An 18,434-nucleotide genomic window follows, 5' to 3' on the forward strand; every position below is an offset into this window, starting at 1 on the left:
TTGGTGGTTGTACCATTTTTCAGGATGGGAAAGTGCAGGACAGAAGGAGAAAAATCTGGATTTCGGGTTGGGGCATTGTAGACACCGGGACTGCCTTGGTTCCACGTGTTTCCCTCCACATCCTCTTCTAGTACCAGGCCTTGTCCTCCTGGGCAGAAGAGGCTCCACGTCCCGGGAGCTGGCTGCCGCCGGCTTCTCCCCCTTGCTCCAGGGGTGGGACGTGACCCAGAGCTGGCCAATGAGAGGACCTCATTGCTTTAGCCACCCGGGTTGGTTCCAGGATGGGCACGCGGCCCGTGCCAGCTGGCCAGAGTCCTCCCTAGGACTTTGCAGAATGAAATGCTACTCTCTATAGGGATCACAGGCTGGCATGTGGAAGTAACTTTGGACATTTCCGTGGCTGCCTTGGCTGTCCCAGGGCATCAGCCTGCCTGAGAAGGAAGGCAACATAGCACAAGAGAGCAGAGCCAAGGGTGGGAGGCCAGACTCCTGCCGGTATCATTTAGACTCCCGGATCCAGCTGCACCTGGTGCAAGACACACCTTTGGACTTCTCAGCTGTGGGAGTCAATGAAGTTCTTTTTTTCTTTCATTCTCAAACTGACACTTGAGCAGTTAGTAAGTGCCCAGCACAGCAGCGGGCCGTGTGGCAACAACGTGAGCGCCGCAGATGTGGTTGAGCTCTTCAGGAGCCCGCGGGGTTGATCAAGAGAGTGTGTCTCCCCGCCAGGACGCTCACGGGAGTTTGCCAATCGGATCTTTGCAAGGGATGTGAGCAACACAGCAGATGGGGTCTGTGAGAGCAGTTTTATGGAAGATGCTGAGGCCATCTACACCGTTTGCCTCGTGTCTATTGATCCTCCGCGGAACTGAGGGCACGGTGATAAGCGGCCGGTCTGAAGGTGCAGAAGTGCCCTGCTGGCGTGTGACCTTCCGGCGATCTGAACTGCCCCGGGGTGAACAGGGCTTGCAGGTCCCCGTCTGTGAATTCTTGGCTTGTCCTCCTGGGCAGCCTCCTGGCAATGCTAATTATCCTGGCTGCACTCCTGACGAAAGGAACCTGGGAGATGATTTTTCACTGTTGAGCTTTTTAATGATAAAGATAATATCGGCACGTTAACAAACGTTTGGAAAACGGAGAATATCCCTAATGATCCCACAACCCTAGTATAATCATTGTTGAAAATATTATTTGGGGACCATCCTGCCGGAGTCTTTGGTGCTGGTTGACAAGCCCAAGTGATGTGTTCATTATTGCGTCCCTGGCTCGCCCTGGGCCTTGGCTCAGGTGGTAAAGAGCAAGTTTGAAGTCAGGCCAACCAGGTTGGAGGCCTACCCTACTCGGGGAAGAGCTGTGTGATCTGGGCTAGTTGTTTAGCCTCTCTGAGCCTCGGTGGCTCCGTCTATAAAATGGGAGTCCTAACGGAACCTATTTCATCAGTGCGTTGTGAGACCGAAATGAAATGGAAGCGAGCGAGTATTGGTCCTCCCCTCGTCGCCCTCCCTTAGCCACCGCGCGGCCACACAGCCCTGGTCCTGGCTGCAGTCCATGACGTGCGTCTTCCAGCAGGAGAATGTGGATGGCCCAAGTCTGAGCCCAGTCCTGAGTATTAGGAGGGGCATCGCCCCACACAAGAAAGGTCACGTGTCTCAGTGTTGGGAGGAGGGTGGACAGGTGCACGCTCTCTCTCTCTCTCTCTGTACACCTCAGGATGGGTCTGGGGTCCCTGCAAGTGTCTTAGGAATGAATGTCTTGTCTCCCTCTGGGTCTTCCCTGCCCCCCTGGGCTCCTCTGCAGGCGAGTCCCCTGATGTCCTGGTGTGGACATCACGCTCCATGTGTGGCTTTCAGGGAGGCCTTGCCGAGTGGGCTCACAGCCCCATCCTTGCTACTCAAGGACTCCCTGTGGTGTCTGGCTTAGAACATCCTGCTCTGTGCCTGGTCACCACGTGTCATCCTCCACTGGCTGCAGGGGACTCAACTGACGCTGCATAAGCCAGGTGGGGACATGACCATCTGGGAAGTTCAGGGGCCTCCCAAATCACACCACATGCCCAGTTCAAGCATATCCTATCCTGGGCACACCCAGCCACTCTTTCTCCCCTGTCATAGGCTGGGATGTGCTGGGGATGCCAGGCTCTCTGAGACGGGAGCAGAAGGTAGTGTAGTTCACACTCAGTCCTCGAGCGAGGGCTGCAAGGAGCATGGGGACTTCTCTTTGCCTAGAGAGGAGACCTGCTCACCAGAGATTACTCGGTGAGCAGAGGGGCAGAGCCAGCCTCCGGATCTCCTGACTCTGAGCCAAGTGCTCATCTGTGGAGAAGATTTGACACAGGCTGTGTCTACTGGAATGTTGGGGGGTTGGGGGGTCCTCAGAGTCTCCATCCCAGGCCATTCCATACTCCTGAGATCTTCCGTGCCTGGGCCTCTTCCCCACGGACCTGTCTTATCATCCTGGCGATGCCAGTGTGGGTACCAGCAAGAAGGGTGGGTGCCCACCGAAGCCTAGGTAGAATAAGTGGAATGGTCCACCTGGAAGCTCAGAATGTGACCAGATTTGGAATAAGGGTCCCTGTTATTGAGGGTCTCAGAATGAGATCGTCCTGGATTCAGGTGAGCCCTAAATCCAATGAGGAGTGTCCTTAGCAAGGGGCAGAAAGGGAGAGGACACAGCCCAGGGGAGGAGGCTGGAGTCACGCCCCCACAAATCAAGGAGGCCGAGGTCTTCCGGTAGCCACCAGAAGAAGCTAGAGAAGAGGCACAGGACAATTCTCCAGTGCAGCCTCCGGAAGGAACCAACCCTCCAGACAGCTGGATTTGGTGCTTCTGGCCTCCAAAACCCACAAAAGAATAAACTGTTGTTGCAAGCCCCCCAGCGTGCAGCCATGTGTTACAGCAGCCCTAGGAAGTCAATGCACCAGGGCACCCATTGGGGGCAGGGGCACTCCCCCCGAGTGGCCTGGGCCAAGGCCTCAGATCCTCATTGGACAGGTGGGATCATCCTGCCTGCCTTTCCCTCAAGAACAAGTAGCAGAGGCTGCTCCAGAGCAGAGGAGCCAGAGGCTAGGTAGAGGCAGTAAAGACAGCTTAGTAGCCGCTGAAGTCGGAGTATGATGGGGGTCGACTCCTCCATGTGGAGGTAACTGGGTGTGTTTGGGGGGCGGGGAGGGCATGGGAGGGCCCCCAAGCAGGGCTGGGGCAGTCAGGAAAGTGAAAATTGCCAAAAAGCAGGTGGGGGGTGCTAACTGGAGCTTATGGAAATAGGCCACATCCTCCTCCAGAAACTGGGATTTTGGCGGGGGGGCAGCGGGGTGGTGGGAGTCCTACCCTCAGGTATCAGCAGGAACAAAGGGCACAGCTCTAGAGCAGCCCCCAGCTTTCCCAGGCGGGAGGCAGAGAGAGGCTGGCCTGGTGGGGATAGGCCTCGAGCTGTTAGAAACCCCCACCAGATAAAAGAAATAGTGAAGGGGGTTATAAGGGAAAGGAAGGGAAACTGAGTGGGGAAAAATTAGAGAAGGAGACAGACCATGAGAGCCCCCTAACTCTGGGAAATAAAGGGCTGCGGAAGAGGAAGAGGGTGAGGGGGGACTAGGGGACAGGCACTGAAGAGGGCAACGTGATGGGATGACCACTGGGTGTTATACTGTATGTTGGCAAATTGAATTTAAATTTAAAAAATGTAAAGAAAGGAAGAAAGAAAGAAAGAAAGAAAGAAAGAAAGAAAGAAAGAAAGAAAGAAAGAAAGAAAGAAACCCCCACCAGAGTCACTCCAGTCTCTAAGGGCGGGGCGTCCGTGACCTTGTCTGTGCTGAGCCTGCCGTCCCTACAGGCGGGGGCTGGGGTGTCAAGGGGACAGAGGCAGACGCGTGCTGTGCCCTCCTGGTGTGGTTCTACCAGGGACATGGCCAGCGTGGGAGGAGGAGGAAAAGGCAGGGGCAGGGGCCACGGGGGGTGCAGGACACCCCAGCCCACAGGAGGCAGGGTAGAGAAAGAGCCCAGCTTGTCCCTGAGGGTGGCGGAGGCAGGGAGGACAAGTGTCGAGGCCGGAGGTACTGTGTGCTCACTACTCGGTGTGGGAGGGTTGCAAGCCGAAGAGCCAAGGTGCCAGGGATGTGGTGGAACCGGGAAGGGGGGCCCGGGGTGGGGGGCACAGAGAAGGGTGGGCTGGAGCTGGCAACAGGAGGCAGGGGGCCTTGTACCGATGTTTGGGGCCCCGTGGCCCAGAGGCCCCGCTCAGTCCATGGGACCTTGTTAACAGCTCTCCAGGCGATTCTAAAATGCAGCCCTGCCTGCACCTCCTGCCCAGCCTAAGGGTAACACGCCATCCCCGGGGCGCTGCGGGCCGCGACGGCCAAGATGAGACCCTCTTTGATTTAGGGGGTCACTGGGCAGAAGCTGGGAGAGCCTTGCTGGCGATAACCCTGGGGAGAGAGATGGAGCTGGGTCCAAGCCAGTGCGTGTGGGAGGGGCAGGGATTCCAGAAATATTTAGGGCGAAAGCTGGCAGTGTTTAGTGACAGATGGGACGTGTCCAAGCAGGTGAGGTGACGCCAGATTTCCGAGTGCGCGGCTGGCCGCGGGGTCACGGAGATGGAGGGTGACGACCAGGGTCGAGGAGGGACTGTTTGAGGCTGTTTGTCTTGCCCGCTGGTTCCTGGGAGGCTTGACGATTCCTTTGGGCGAAGGGAGTGCAGCCAAGGGAAGACTCGAGCCTGGAGATTAAGCTGCTGCGTGACCAGGTAGGACGGGGAGGCCCTCCGCAGAGCCCTGGGGGGCCCCGGTGTGGGGAGGGGCAGTGGGAGACAAAGCAAGGGAGAGTTTCTGGAAGGAGGGAGGGGGGCCCCAGAGCCCCAGGGCCCCAGGACTCAGTCCAGCCCAGCCCAGGCCACATAGGACAAGGTTGGAAGGCACCTGGCAGGTCTGGGGTAGGGGGCGAGGGGGGGGGACGAGGTGCCTGGGCTGGGCTGGGCTGGCCTCTTGCCCGCACCTCTCAACACCTGGGTGTTGGAGTACAAGGTGCCTTGGGAGGCGCAGACGGACAGGTCCCCAGCAGGATGCAAGTATTCAGCTGACTTTATGTTTTTTCCAATTGACTTTAAAATGAACCCGACACTTTAGGTTTCTTCTTCTTTCCTGCTTTAGTAAGAGGGCCTGCAGATGCTCCCTCCTCTTCCTCATCCTTCTCCTGGAGGGCAGCCCCATCCATCACCGCGACCTCTCACTGAAGTTTAGCACGCACGTCGAAAGGTGATTACACCCGAGTATGCAGCCCCTGTGCTTTCACTAAACCCTGGGTTCAAAGACCCTCCTGCACCCCCTTCTAGGCCCTCCCAGCCATGGGGAGCCATTATTCTCACTTCCAACAGTTTCGATGGGGTTTAAAAAAATTTTTTTCATTGATTTGGTTTTTATTCAATTTTTTTTTTAATAAACAGAGCATCCATTCATTCATGAGTCCAAAAAGCCAAAGTGATACAAAAGAGGGTGCACATCAAACAATCTTGCTTTCTGCCCCCAGCCCTTTCCGTTCCCCCCTGCACCCTATAGGTCAGGAGTTGGCAAATGTTTCTAATAAAGGGCCAAGGAGTGAATATTTTAGGCCTGCGGGCCCGGCTGTCTCTGTTGCAACTGCTCAGTTCTTCCGAGCGTGAAGGCAGCCGTGGAACCAGCCAGGGTGTGCTCTTCTGGGTCTGGCTGAAGTCTCACTCCTCGCTGTGCTTCTGAGACTCTTCCTCTTGCTGGCATGGACTCCACCGTATGAGAACACGGCTTTATTTATCCGATCCATCGTTGGCAGGCATCTGGGTAGTTCCAGGCTGCGGCTGCTCCCCTGAGCAGCGCGGCGGTGAGCAGCCTGGCCTGCGTCTGCTGGTGCACACACGCTCACACTTATTACCCCCGGGGGCGCAGGCCAGCCGTGTGCTTTAAGGTCGCAGAGAGATGGCTTCCTTTGCAGGTTGCGTGGGTCAGGCTGAACGTGAAGATGGAGGCAGGATTTGGGGTAAGGGGGAAAGGGCTGGGGTGGTAGTGAGGGAGCAGGGCCCATGGGTGGCTTTCAGGAGGTGGGAGCCGAGTGGAGGGATGTGGGCCCAGGGGGGAGCTAGCTCGACAAAAGAGAGGGGACCCTGCTGGGTTACCACCCCTGCCATCCCTCCTGTGGGACCCTTACCCCACAGTCCCCACCAACAGATGTGGGGAGGACTCTGTCTCAAAGCGCTTTGGGTCCTGACTTTCAGTAGGCATCAATCAGGGAGTTTTCAAAAATCCCAGTGCCCTGGCTCCATTCCTGGGAATTCCTTTTTTTTTTTTTTTTTTTTTTTTTTTTAAGATTTTATTTATTTAATCATGAGACACAGAGAGACAAAGGCAGAGACATAGAGGGAGAAGCAGGCTCCAGGCAGGGACCCCGACGTGGAACTCGATCCCGGGTCTCCAGGATCACGCCCTGGGCCAAAGGCAGATGCTCAACCCCTGAGCCACCCAGGGAGTCCCCATTCTTGGGAATTCTGATTCAGTTGGTCTGGGGTGAAGCTAGGCACTAGCTTTTAAAAACTCACCACGGGGAAGGGGATCCTACTGGAAGTCGAGGCAGAGCACCAGGAGGCCTCTCGTAGTGGGCGGTCCCTGAGATCACAACTGATTCCCTAGAGTCTAACTGCCCGGGGAAGACCACCCGCCCAGGGGCAAACGTGTCAGGCAGGCTCCCCAAAGTGGACTTGAGCAAAGGAGTGTGAAGATGACCTCGCTGGAAGAGTGGGAGGCCGCTATCAGGATTTGCTGAGACCAGGCCAGGGAAGGACCCAGGGAGGACAGCCTCTGCCTAGGGGGTCCCGCGGGTACTGGCTCCTTCCGTAGCCTGCTCGGCTGCCTGCCCTGACTCGGACTGCGGTGCTCCTGTAGCCCGCTGAAGCTAAGCCCCAGACGCCGGGCAGGACAGTGGCCTGGCCATGCCTTGGGCCTGCACACCCAGCAGCCCTCAAGAGAGAAAGGGTGTTGGGGTGCTGGGCAGCCGCAGCGACAGTGGACCCAGGAGAGTGGAAGTAGCATGGAGAATGTCCTGAGCCTGTTCTGGGGGGGCTACACCGGGCAGGATGGACACTCCCAAGGGGGTGATGGTCAGTGCCCACCCATCACAGACCTTTCTTGCCTTCTCTCTGGCGGTCCGGACGCGGCGACTAGTGCTTAGAGCCCCCAGACACATGGAGCCCAAGTGAGCCCCTGGCTGGGCCCCCTGGGTCCCACAGAACAGAGACTGACCCATCGGTGTCCTTGGCCACTTCCCTAAGCTGCCTTGCTCTTCTCACCAATAGTGCGATCCTTACCTGCCTACTTTGGACACTGTCCCCTCTGGCTGTGGTCACAGTCGGCATTTTCTGGGTGGGGGTCACAGCCCCTCAGGGAGCCGACTTTGATGTCATCGTTCAAGGTAGAGCACGTTCCCTGGAGCCCCCTGGGCTTTCCAGAAGGAGGATGAGACATGTCAAGGCCCCCCACTCCAGGAGCCCAGGTGCCCCCCCATCTCTGGAAGGAGGGGTGAGGCAGGTGGGCCTGGTGGGGACCGCAGTGGAGCAGCTTCCCCAGCCCTGGGCCAGCGCCTGGGCCACTCCCTCACTCCCCTCCCCCTCTCTCTGGGCTCAGGTGCTGGGAGCCATCTCGGAATCCATGGAAACCACAGAGGAAGCTGGAAATCTGAAGGGTGGAGGGGGCTGAGCTCCTCTTGCACATCTTGGGGAGGGGAGGAGGGAGAGTCACTTCGCTGATGGGTAAATGCCGAAGGCTCCGCAGTGCCTCTTTCACTGGCAGCAAGTCCACCATCGGATGGACCCCCTGTTCCCCTGAGGGGCTGGAGGAGCAGGAGCAGAAGGATTCTTTCCTCGGGAGGAGCTAGCAGGCCCTGGGGTGGGGAGAGGAGATGGGGAACAGGAGTTGGGGGACTGAGGCTCTGGTAGTGGTCGGTGTGGTGGAGGTGGGAAGGCTCTGGGTGGAGGTGGAGGCTGGGGGATGGCGGCCCTAGGAAGAGCAGACTTTGGCAAGTGAGGCGGGCTGTCACCGTGGGGCAGGGGTGGCAAGGTGGGGTTGGCCACTGGGGCCTGGCCTCCTGCGAGCCAGGGTAGTCCCCACCCCCCAGCAGCCCCAACTACCCAACCCGAGTAGGGAAGCTGGAGCTTTCCATTTTAGGAGGGCTCCGTCTCTGCTCTTTCTCTGTTAGGCCCCATTTACTCACATTCCATATTTTGCCTCTGAATAAGCCAGAGAAGCTCTGTTCCCACTTTGGGAGGGGATGGGGGGGGGAAGCAAGCAGTCATATTCTGAGTTTTGTCCTCAGCCCCACGCACCTGATAACACCTAAGAAGAGTCAGATCCTGAACACGTTCCAGGACGTTGGCTTCAAACAAACCTCATCGGCTGCTGGCATCAACACCCCTACCTTCGCTGCTTTACGCACTAACACCTGCTGTTCACCTGACACTTGCCTTCGATCAGACCCTACCCTGGAGGAACAGGTACCCTAGACCCTTTTATTTATTTTATTTATTTTATTTTATTTAATTTATTATTTTATTTTATTTTATTTTATTATTTTATTATTTTATTTTATTAATTTTATTTTATTATTTTATTTTATTTATTATTTTATTTATTTTATTTTATTTTATTTTATTTTCTTAATGATTTTATTTATTTACTTGAGAGAGAGAGAAAGAGAGAGCACATGCACCTGGTGCATGAACAGGGGGAGGGGCAGAGAGTCTCAAGCAGACTCCCCACCAAGCACGGAGTGTGGAGACGGACCCGGGGCCGGATGCCAGGCTCCATCTCATGACCCTGAGACCATGTCCTGAGCGGAGACTAAGAGTTGGTCGCTCAACTGACTGAGCCACCCAGGCGCCCCACCCTAGACCCTTTTCTAAAATAAACCCCCAGCCCCAAGAGCAAGGATGAGAATCATTCTCCTTCCCTTTGCTTTCTGGGTCTCCCGGACGCTCCGTCTGCCTTTCTCCACCTGTCACTGACACTTAGGCCATAAACTCTGCTTTGACTTTCTCTGGCTCATGTTTGATTTCTATTCTGCGTGAAGCCAAGGTCCTGTGGCTGGTCTCATGGGACCCTCCCCTGGGTTCTCAGGCCCAGCCTGCCCGCATCACATCTATTCATATCCTGGCACAGCCCTGGAACGCTCTGCCCCAGATCCTTGTAACTCATAACCAGGCCTTTTCCTTCCAAACACAAACCAACCAACCCTGACCGGGTGTGACTATGACTCTGGAGCCGGGAATGGGGAAAGCACAGTGGTGGAGACAGGCCAGAGTGGGGGGCGGAGGGGGCGGTGAGGGTGCAGGGGACACCTGAGAGGAGGCTCCAACAGATTCTGGATTAAAACCAGCCCCCCCACCCCTGTTGGCAAGGGACCCCCAATGGGCTGCGGCGCGTTCCTGAGATAGAGATTTGCTTTTTTTAAAGCGGTTTTATTTATTTTTGGTGACACGGATGGATGGCTGTTCACGTTCCTCCTTTCCAAGGAATTAGACCACCAAAGAAGGTTCCATTCCTTCTTGATTCCTCCCGCAGCACCCTCCCCCCACTCTCTGAAGACAACCTTCGGTTTATCTTTTTCCAGACCTTGTAAGTGCTTTTACAACAGGAACATGTGCCCACAGAGAATTCATAGTACAGTCTATGGTTTTATGGGTTTGTAAACATTAATGACATGACGCGGTATGTGCCGTGCTTCTACTTTTCACTCAGCAAAGTGCTGTTGAGACTTCGCCGCGCGGATACCTGTAGATCTAGGACATTCCTCCTAACTGCTCTCGCAGCACGCCAGCAGATGAGAGTTATGAACTCATGGATTGCTTTCAATTTTTCACTATCACAAATAATCCTGCCGTGAGAGCGCTGGTTTCTATCTCCTTGTGCTCGTGCAGAGGGGGAGCCTCAGGGTAGATCATGAAGAGTTGCAATTATGGGTCAGAAGGCTTAGTTTTAATTTTTTTGGTTTTAATAGATATTTCTAAAGGGCTCTCCAAAGTAGCCGTTCCCATTTATTTCCCCAGAGCCTCCTAACATTTGTCTGAGCAAGCTTGACTCTATGTCAGGCTTGGAGTGGGACTGATGGGCGAGCGGGCTCTCTGGCCAGGAGGCCGGGGCCCCACAGGAACCATGGGTGCCCTGGCCACCCAGGGAGCTTTCTTCACTAGGCCGCAGGAAGGGTGGGAGTGGGCCTCACAGGGAAGCCAGAGTTGAGAGACCAGAGAGCCTTGGGCATGGAGGGTCCTCCCCGTGGGGAAGGAAGGGAACAGCGGGTGGTGGAGGTCGATGAGCTCAGGATTGATGGCTGAGTGTCTACACCTCCTCCCTGGAGAGGCAGCTGGCAGGGCCCCACCTCAGCCCAGCAAATCAGGATCTCTGAGGACTGGTCTGCATGTTACCTTCTCTCTGCAACGCACCCCCCCCGCAAAAAAAAAACCACACAGAAGGAGCTTAGAGCTTGTCCAAGCTGAGTGGACCGTCCCCAGAGGACTTGGACCCCACAGAGAGGCCCAGAGACACCTAGTGCTTGGCCGACAGCTGGTCCTGCAGGAATTTGTGGTCTCTTTCCACTGCAAGATGATATTTCTAGTAAATTCTCCCTCAAGCCCTCAATATTGATCTCTGAGATTAGGAAATAAAACTGTGATTTTCCTGAAGATGGTTTGAACGGAACGTTCAGAAAACATGGGGAGAGGAGTGAGACCCCAGCTGGCTCCTCACACCACTGGTGAGCCTGACATCTGACGCAGAGACCACGCTACCGTCTGGAGCATGAGCACAGCAGTGGCGACTTCTGGAATGTCTACTGATCTTTGTAAAAGATGCTCCGAGGATAACGGCCAGCGCTCAGCTTGGACAGTCCTAACCTTGGATTTGGGCAGGTGTCTCTGCAGCAGAACCCCAGTCTTTGAGTAGGTGAGAGAGTGTTTTGGTTTGAGGAGAGCAGTTCTTTCCTCTTGCCATGTTTGGCTTCCCGTGAGGTCTGAGTCTGAGCGAGCAAGGCTAACCCGGGGTGAACTCCCCGCTGACCGTCTCGGTTACCCATCCAGGCCACCTGGGTACAGTCTCGTGTTGCGTGCACCCCATGCCAGCCTTGCTTTGGGATGTGACAGTGTGGGCCAGGCCCCAGGCCAAGGTCACCAGCTTTTGGTGCATGCATTGTCCCAGCGACAGGATCATTTCCATTTACTTGGCTCCAGCCTGTCTCTATTTCATGGGCCCTCCGGTCTCCTTGAAAATCTCTTCCAGGTATCCCCGGGGGGGTCCCCAGAAGGATGTTTACAGAGGCTCACAGAATCCCCCACCTCCTATGTCTCAAGGCTGCTGCCCAGGGAGCCCCACTGATGGTACCAGTTCTCTGCACCACCGCTGCCCAGCTCATGCAGCCTCCTAGCTGTGGGGTGGTGCTGCCTCTTGGGCACCCCCCCAGTAGTGCAACCTCACGGTGCTGGGTCAGAACCAGTGTCCCTGCAACCTTCTCTGGGCTGAAGCTGTGCTCCAGGGTGGGGTGAGGTGAAGGTCACACTTTTCCCCAGGGCCCCACGGCAGCGTCCCTCGGACCCTGCATCTCCCGGAGTTCCTAATGAAAACAGCCCCTACAGCACCTGCCCTGGGCCTCAGCTCTGGGGCAGAGCCCCAGGCTCTCCTCCAGTTCTGATAGACTGAGATAACGAGTCACTCGATGTAATGGTTCCAAGCAATCATTTAGAGAGCTCCAGATTCCGGGGGCCAGCTCAGCTGGTCTCTGCTGGACGATGCATTCGCGGGTTTGCACTCAGCTATCAGGTTGGCTGGAGGCTGATAATCAGGCCAGCGGAGCCTCTGTGTCTGCTGGTTTGGTTGGCGGCCTGTCCAACAGGCATCTAACACTCCGGCGGACTGGCCAGGGCATCTTCACACGGTGGCAGGGCTCCCAAGAGTGGCGAGAGGGTAGGCCCCAGCCGGTGAGCACCTTCCAAGGCCTCTGCTTTTGCTAATGTCCTATTATCCGAGGTAAGTTGCATGGTCACCCCTGGATCCCAGGGCTGCAGAAACTGACTGGGTGGGCTGCAGCGTCCCTAAGCAAGAGTGTGGAGGCAGCAAGAAGAATAGGAGGCCAATTTTGCATTCAATTATACGTCCTTGGCCCCTCTCATGAACCTCCTGGCCCACCCTCTTCTCTCCATGCAAATCCAGGCCTACTTGTGGAGCCCTGCAGCCTGAAAGCTCCAGGCTGGCCCAGGGCCCTGTGTGCAGCAGGAACACCCTCCCTGCAGCTATCCCCACTCACTCAGCAGGGTGCCCTGTCATGTCCCTGTGTCTGGCTGCACAGCCAGCCCACATGTAGGGAGCCCAGGGCTGGTTCAGAGTGGCCAGGCAGCCCTAGGACCCAGCCAGTCCTCTCAAACGGTATGAGCACGGGCTACCTGGCCTTGGGGTTATGGACTCACTTCTTCGTGTCATAATTGCTCTGCAGGTAGACAGGGCTGAGAGTGACTTCACAGGGCATGGGGCAAGGGTCCTGGTCCTTTTCTGATGCCCCTACTTCTCGCCTGACCCTTGAAATGAGGATGGTGGCCATCGTGAGCCAGGAGCTGTGCTGAGCCTCATAGGACCGCCCTATGTCATCTCCACAACAATCCTCCAAACTCAGACCCATCACCCCCACTTTACCAACAAGGAGGCTGAGGCCTGGAGGGGTTGGGTAGCTTTCCAGGGCCACACAGTGAATAAATAGCAAAGCCAGGAATGGGACCTAGTTTCCTACATCCACATCCCTCACCACCCTGTAAATGTTCTCTAATGAGAAGTATGATAAGAACAAAACGGACTATTGCCACGTCCGTGTAAACTGTCTCCCAAGACCTCATTTTCACCCTCGGAGCTGCCCCGTAGAGAGGTTAGAGGCATCTCGTCTCCCTCTCCAAATGAGCGAAGTGAGGACCAGAGAAGTCAGAGGACCGGGCTTGTGACTCGGACGGCCACGCGCTTCTTTCCCCATGACATGATTTCTAATGGGCCACTTTGTGCTTGGGGATATTTATTTGTCAGTGAAATGCAGGCAGGGCCAGGCAAGATCTTTAGAGCCGAGGAAATGGAAATTATATAGCTTCCCATGTAAACTGAAAATAAAAACCACGAAGCAAGAAACTCACACTTGTGTTGAAATGGAAACAACTGCGTTCTAGACTTTTTGCTCGCAATATTCAGGACGAGTTGGTCCAAGTTGGGTGTTTCAAGGATTTACGGGAGGGGGGAGTCGCTGGCACCCCAAGCTGATCCATCACCGCTTGTCATGGGGCTTTGTGTATATGCACCAGCATCTTAACCCTTGCCTGTTTGGAGAATGGGACTCCATGCCATGCCGGGTAGCCAACCCTCCTCTCCTGCCCTTGCCCCACAGCCCAGAGGGGTGAGATAGCCAGAGGGTGGGCATGAGGCCTGGACTTTGCAATGGGCTGCACTGCCCACCAGGGGCTTCGGCCATGGGGGATGTGAGGCCAGGATGCTGTGTCAGTCCAAGGTTACGTCCAAAGGCAGAGGTAGCGGCGAGGTTGTGGGCAGCATGGTGTGGTGTGGCCCGGTTGTGCTTCGGGCCACCAATCCGCCTGTTTTCTGGAACTGCCTCTCCTTTAAATGTGCTGACATCCTTCCAACACTTCTCTCTTCTGTTTGAGATAGACTTGGGGCTGTTTGCTGCAAAGAATCCTGATGAGCACGGGGACTTTGAATGGGGACAGACTGAAGGCAGGCAGGCAGCCAGAGAGGCTTGGAAGTCACATGGGGGGAGTGGTGACAAAGGCCCTTTGGGAGGAAGAGGCAGGAAAGGGACAGGACCCCAAAGAGGAAGGGTTGGCAGGTGTGAGGTCAATGGAAGACAGAGTCACAGGTGACCCCAGTCTTAATGGTGGCATGGATAGGTTACGTGGCCACTGGGGACACAGTCTGTGGGTGATTTCATGAAGGGCCAAAGTGTCCTCCTTAAAATGCCACCCTTGACAGGTGCCTGGGTGGCTCAGTGGGTCTGTGGGTGACGCGGGCCACCGAGTGGGTGGCTCAGTGGGTGAAGCGTCTGCCTACCGCTCAGGTCGTGATCCCAGAGTGCTGGGATCGAGCCCCACGTCGGGCTCCCTGTTCCGTGGAGAGTCTGCTTCTCCCTATGCCCCTCCCCCTGCTCCCTCTCGGATAAATAAATAAAATCTTGAAAAAAAAAAAAAAGGACACCCTGACTGGAACCGGGGAGAGGGGCAGTTGTGAGTGTCCCCAGGAATGGCCGATGTCCAGGAACTTGGAACTGGCAGAGGGAGAGCCACCCCGCCAGGGAGACTCCAGACGCCCCCAGGACACAGGCCACACAACCAAACCCCCCTGCTCTGGGACTGGGCACTCACACTTTCGGAATCAGGACTCTCATTCATTTTTATCAAGATCTTGAAAGTGGTAATCAAGTTACACCAATGAATAGCCCAGCACAACACGGGAAATGCAATAAAGGTGAAAGCAATAAAAGGTGGCGGGACCAGCCACTCGGCACGGCTTCGACTTGCAAGAAATAAAAGTCATTATCACCTGCGCAACCCGGCCGGCCCACTCCGCATGTGCGGAAGAAAACCATTTCAGAACTTTATTTCCTATATTGAATGTCGATAATTGGATGTATTTATAAGTCTCTCTGGAAGAAAACAGCTTGTGATTTCAAGATGAGAAAACAGTCTTCCAAACAGTGAAAAACAATATATTCCCCATTTTCACACACACACAAAGAGCTTGATGCTGTCGATGTTTTTAAGGTGCTGTTGGAATGATTTGCCTTCCCGAAGCCACCGTGCCATTTCTCATCTTGAATTGCCTCGTAGACCCTGGCAAAGCACTCAGCGGGGACCGCTTCATCTGAGGCGGTGACGGGCTTCCCAGGGAGGGCCCCTCCGCCGTGGCCGCTGCCTCTTTCCTGCAGGAAGCTGGGTCCTCAAGGCGGCAGGTGGGGAGGGAGGTGGGGGCTCCTGGGGACGATGGGGGTGGCAGCTGCGGCGTGGTCCTGGAGGAAGGGACGGGCGCCGGCCCCAGGAGTCTGCTGATGTCGCAGAGGCTGAAGGCTGGGACCTGCCAGAGCCGTGATGGAGAGGCAGCCTCTTGGGCTTTCCCTCTCCATCCCGCTCCTCCTGGAGAGGCTGGGTAGGAACGTGCCACTCCCGCCCCGCTCCCACCCACACGCCCCCACCCCCCTGTGCCTTCTGTTCAGTCTGCTTGGTGCTGGTTTTCTGAGCCCGATCTTCTGTTCTCAGCCAAAGCAAAAACAATCACACCCCCCCCCCCCAAAGACGGCCTGTGTCATGTCACACCCCCTGAAGCTGGTGTCCCCACGAGGCGGGCACAGAGTTTCTATCCAGTGACCCTCCTGAGCTCCAGCACCCACTGCTCTCCTGCCCAGAATCAGCAGCTCCTCTCTGCTCACCGGCGGGGACAGCAGCCCGTAGCCCCGTTCTTGGCCCTCCCTGATGGTGGGCTCTTCTGACCTCTAGGGCAGGATGCGGGCCCCGACCCCTCCCAGCCTGGTCAGTCACAGAGTGGCACCCACAGGGACCTCCAGTGTGGTCCCATCCCACAGAGGCTTCCAGCAGACCAGTGTCCCGAGTATGCAGCTGAAGATGTCATGGCTTTTCCAGGGGACACCCCTGTAAGGCCCCAAGGGTGGCTGGCGGGCCAGGGGGGCTGGTCACCACTTCTGGGGCTGCCATCTCCAGGCAGCCGGCTGTCCGCGGTGTCCCATGGGACTGCAAGAACATGTGGCCAGATTGAGGGGGGCGGACAGCGTGGGGACACCTGGCAGGACACAGTGTCTTAGGGACAAAAGGAGCCACAGGAGCTCCAGGGAGGAGCCTTCCCAGGACCAAGTTTCTTGGGTGTCTGGCGGGGGCAGGGCACTTGGGAAGAGTTATGATGCTCCTGGGCTGGCTGAGCACAAACACCTCCCCTTGTAGGTCACGATGACGGGAGGCTGTTTCAGTCAAAGGCCTGTGACCTCGGAGGTGACATCGCTTAAGGCCCGAGTGCGGTGCCTGGTGCTCTCTCTCGCTGATTTACACACTCCTGCTCCAACTCTCTAAAATCAATCTTTCTCCAATTGCCTCCTGGCTCCCAGCAGCGTCCGGATCTGCCCTGCATGAGTAACTATGCAATCTTCTCCCACTCCCAGGGCGGCATCTCCTGGAGCCCCAGCTCCCGATGAGGAAGGGTGGGGGTGCGGACCAGCTCTGCCAGAGCTCAAGACGGTGAGGGGTGGACGTGGGAGTGGGGGAGAGCCCCGCGGGGGCCTCCGATGGGGAGGGGCGAGTGGTGGCGGGCAGCCCTCTGTGCCAGGCTCCTGCAACGCTGGCAGGGTCCAGACGGGCCTGCGTGCACACGAGTCGGGAGCAGGGCCTCCCTATTACTGCTCCCACCCCAGGGAGCTCCCCTGTATTACTTTGTGGATGTTTAGGATAATTACTCCTTTTTCACATTAATAAACACTCTGAGCTGCCAGTCGGCTTAATTTTGACATATTTGACGTCAAAAGAAACGGTGGAGGGGCTTTAATTAGCTCAGGGGCAGGTTTTCCTTCCACAAAGGAACATGAAATGCTCATTCTGCTCACCCTTGGTTATTTTTAAAGAGCGTCTCTTTTTAGGGAATTGAATTTCTTTAGCCGAAGGTAGAGCAACTGCTCAATGGGGGGACCCCAGTTTTCAGTGGCCCCAATCCCAGGTGGTGAAGTATAGAGCCTTGTACCTCTGCCCTTCTCTTTGGAAACCAGCAAGGGGCCTGACAGGAGGTCTATACCCCCTCCGAGTCCTACCTGGAGGACAGAGACCCCTGAGAGCTGCTGTATGTGTAGTGGGAAGGGGGATCACAGATGGGGACCCTCTCTTCCATCAACTCTCCTCTGCCTTAACTGGGTCTGGCGGGGGGGCAAAGGGCTGTGTGGAGGTGCCACTGTCCTCCTCATGGCTGTGCCTCATGGCTGTGCCTCATGGCTGTGCCTTGACCTCTTTTGGCTGTGCCCCGGGCTGAAGGCGCCTCGATGTTTGCTCACGAAACCCTACAGCAGCCCTATGAGGTGGGACCCTCAGATCTCACCTGACAGATGAGAGACCAGGCACGGTGCTGGGATCCAAAGCGGCCATGCTGTGTCACCCACTCTGCTTATGGTCTGGCTTGTTTCCTCCCCCTGCTTAAGGCGCTGGCTGTCTTCCCAGCTTTGTGGGAACACATCGTAGCTGTTTCTCCATCTCATAGCCTCTGGTGCCCCCCTAGCCTGGCCATGGTCACCCACACCCTTGTCTTTGACCAAGAAACAAAGAGGTACCCCCAAACCTAGGCCCTTCAACCAGAAGTTACTTCCAGCTTTGAGACAGCTGGGGCCTGGGGTCAGGACTCCCACAGGCATGAGCTAGGCTTTACCTCCTGTCCTCATACATATGCACACCCTCATGTGGCCCAGGACCCCAGGGGCACCCCCACCCCAGTCCTGGGCCCCTTTCCTTCACAGAGCCAGAGTGGGTAGCTAGTCAGGGGTGCAACTGCACAAGCTTGGCTCCTGTGTGGGCCCAGGTGACTTACCTCTCGAGGGCTCAGTTTTCCCATCTGTAAAATGGCATTAAGGACAGAGCCTACAGCACAGAGCTGTCCTGAAGATTTGCTGCACTAACATTCGCAAGGGGTAGGGTCACAGTAAGTGCTCTGTACCTGCGGGCAGTAGTTGTGAGGGTTACTATTATTCTACAACAGCCTAGGTTGCTCCCTTGGAACATCTGCTTCCCATGTCCCTCCCGGACACCCCTTCCTCCATCTCTTTGGGGGACCTTGCACCCAACGGCAGTGCCCAGCAGAGCAGACCGGGATGCGCTCCGGTAGCGTCTCCCTCCTGAACTGTGCCCTCCATGTGACACTTCTCTCCAGCCCTCCTCCCTGGCCACCCCACCCTCCGCATGGGTCCTTCCCCATCATGCAGTTGAGGGAGCTCGGAAAGGTCCTACCGGACCTAACTTCCCAGCCACATACGGCAGGGCCTGCGGGATCTGACCCTTGCTTACCTCTGAGGCCTTACCTCTCACTCCCACACCGTGTCCTTTGGTGGACACCGAACTTTTTTTGGTTACTCCAACAGCCCTGGCCTTTGCTCAAGTCCTTTCCCTTTTCCAGCTACAGCTGTCACCTCTGCCCCGCCCCTAGATTGGGTCAAAGGCTCTCTGCCCCGGGTGGTCCCCTCCCCCCAGGTTGGGGGGGCTGCGCTGAGACGAGGTATCCGGCGCCCGAGGACACTCCCTCCTCCCCGGGAAAGGCCTCTGCTCCCCCCGCTCCAGCCCCGCCCCTCGCCCGCAAGGTAGGGGGTCCTCCGGGTCTCGCGGAGCTGGACAGGGGAGGGGGCGGGGCAAGACACCGGCCCGCC

At 56.5% G+C, this 18,434-nt stretch overlaps 2 long non-coding RNA genes across 3 annotated transcripts; one reads left to right on the forward strand and one right to left on the reverse strand.

Moving 5' to 3' along the window:
• The first annotated feature begins 4,528 nt into the window (after positions 1–4,528).
• Positions 4,529–16,521, forward strand: LOC112645562 (uncharacterized). 2 transcript variants are annotated; one of them, XR_007403122.1, is made up of 5 exons: positions 4,529–4,737; positions 5,141–5,245; positions 5,955–5,999; positions 8,325–8,502; positions 15,988–16,521. It is a non-coding gene; the product is annotated as an uncharacterized LOC112645562 (long non-coding RNA). The 2 variants fall into 2 exon arrangements; XR_003127125.3 differs by lacking the exon at positions 15,988–16,521 and adding an exon at positions 10,688–13,418.
• Positions 14,298–18,394, reverse strand: LOC112645561 (uncharacterized). Its single transcript, XR_003127124.3, has 3 exons — positions 18,093–18,394; positions 17,606–17,731; positions 14,298–15,780 (listed from the first exon to the last, which is right to left on the reverse strand). It is a non-coding gene; the product is annotated as an uncharacterized LOC112645561 (long non-coding RNA).
• Between the last annotated feature and the right edge of the window lie 40 nt (positions 18,395–18,434).

The sequence above is a fragment of the Canis lupus genome, chromosome 1 (genome assembly GCF_003254725.2).
Source record: "Canis lupus dingo isolate Sandy chromosome 1, ASM325472v2, whole genome shotgun sequence".
Lineage (NCBI taxonomy): Eukaryota > Metazoa > Chordata > Mammalia > Carnivora > Canidae > Canis > Canis lupus.